Genomic DNA, 2227 nt, shown 5'->3' on the forward strand with positions numbered 1-2227 from the left:
TGGTTGGCCTGAACTTACTATGTATCCCATGCTTGCCTTGGACTTCTGTCCTTCTGCCTTACTTTCCCAAATGCCTTAGACTTGACTCGTGTGTGTGTGTGTGTGTGTGTGTGTGTGTGTGTGTGTGTGTGTGTGGTGTATATGTGCATGTGTGTATGTGTGAAGGTTTTTTTTGTATGTAGTGTATGTATGTGTATATGTAGTATGTGTATCTATGTGTATGTGGTGTGTGTGTATATATGTAGTGTATATATATATACATATATATATATATATATATAATTATATATATGTTCGTGTGTATGTGTGTGTGTGTGTGTGTGTGTGTGTGTGTGTGTGTGTGGTGTGATGTGACCAGAAGAGGACATTGGTGTCTTCCCTCCTTGTTGACTTGAGGTGGGCTGTCCATGAACTAGAGCCTCCCCGTTTTGGCTACGGTGACTAGCCAGTGAGCTCTTGAAGTCTCGCTGTCTTTGCCCTCAGTACCGGGGTCACAGGCGTGTCTGGGCATGCTCGGCTTTCTCCAGGGGTGCTGGGGTTACACAGCATGTGCTCCTATCTCTTCAGCTGTCTCTACAGCCAAGACCTGGATTCTCAGAGCGATGGTGCTTTTCACAGAGCAGCTCAGCAAAATCCCGTGCTGCTGTAAGTGTGGTGCAGTGGACTCTCTCTCCAGCAGTTACTGAGGGCGGTAAGGATGAGTCCCTAAGGTACCTGCAATGGTTATGAGCCACACAGATCTTGAACTTACAGAGTTTTTCTCTCAGGACAACCTCAGGATAGCTAGCAACTTGAAAACACTATGAAGAATTGGGTGTGGTGGTGTATGCCCTGTAATCCCAGCACTCATGAGGTGGAGGCAGGATGACCAAGAACTCAAAGTCAGCCTGGTCTACATAGTTCTGGTCAGTTTGGTTTGGTCTTGTCTCACACCAAAATGCAAAATTATAGTCAGGTGTGATTGCATTTGCTTTTAATCCTAACACGCACGCACGCACGCACGCACGCATATACACATACACATGTACACATACACACATAAATATAATTAAGAATATTTTGCATTAGTGGATATAAAAATGATTCAGCTCCAAATCTTAGAATGGTAATGAATAATTACACTTACATAATCATAAAAGTGTGCAGTAAGAATGTATTATTGTTTTCACTAGAGATAATGCATGGGCTTTTTTTCAGTGGTGCTGGGATCAATCCCAGGGCCTGCCAGGTGCCAAGCAAGAGTTTTACCATTGACCATCCTCCTCAGCCTTGAAAGCATTGGTCTTAGAAGAGATGAAGATGTATAACTGAATACAATATAGATAGCATTCTTATTGCCTGAACTCTTGTGGGGAATAATAAACTATTTCTATATACTAGATTCATGTTGTTTTTTTATTTACCATCATCCAAATGTTTTTAATATTTTATTTTATAAAGTAATGTTTTTATCAAGGTGCTTATAACCTCAGATACTTGGGCAACTGAGGCAAGAACATAGCAAGTTCAAGGACAGCCTGGGAAAGTCAGCATGACTCTGTTTCAAAATAATAATAAATTTAAGGAGATCTGGGGATGTGATAGAGTACTTGCCTAGCAGAAACAAGGCCCAGGTTCGATTCTTAGTACTTCAGACTAGAACAGAACACAATCCAGGGATCCAGGAGTCATCTAACTGCTGTTTTCAAGTGGAACAGAACATTAAGTGGAGATTTAAATATATATGGAAAGTCAAATAAAAAAAATGAATAAGATGTACTAATAAATTCAGAAAAATAGTGTCATAAATCAAGAGCTGTGTACTAAATATGGAGTCCTTCATCTCTGACATACTTTCTTTATTTAGTTTATTAGCATTCTGTTTTTCTCGGTACTGAGGATTGTATGTACATCGGGCTTTGGATCTGCCTACTAAGTCAGTATGCTACCCAGAGGTTACATCCGAAGCCTTTGATTCAGCATGAGAACATGGGAGAGCAGTTCGTACTCCTGAATGAATGGCCTGCTAATTGATCCTTTATCATAATTAAGGAAACTATAATTATAACTACTTAGTCTTCAACTCCATCAGAGACCTGAGAAGGAAATAATAATACCCGAGTAAGCAGGAAGTGTAAGCAAGTGACTTCCAAAAAAATGTAAGAAATGGCGGAAACAGCTGGCTGCCTAGACAGTCACCCAAGGTGTAACATTGGGGCATCCAATTTTGGCCTTCAGGCCTAGAATA

The sequence above is a fragment of the Peromyscus leucopus genome, chromosome 17 (assembly GCF_004664715.2).
Source record: "Peromyscus leucopus breed LL Stock chromosome 17, UCI_PerLeu_2.1, whole genome shotgun sequence".
In the NCBI taxonomy this organism is placed as follows: Eukaryota; Metazoa; Chordata; class Mammalia; order Rodentia; family Cricetidae; genus Peromyscus; species Peromyscus leucopus.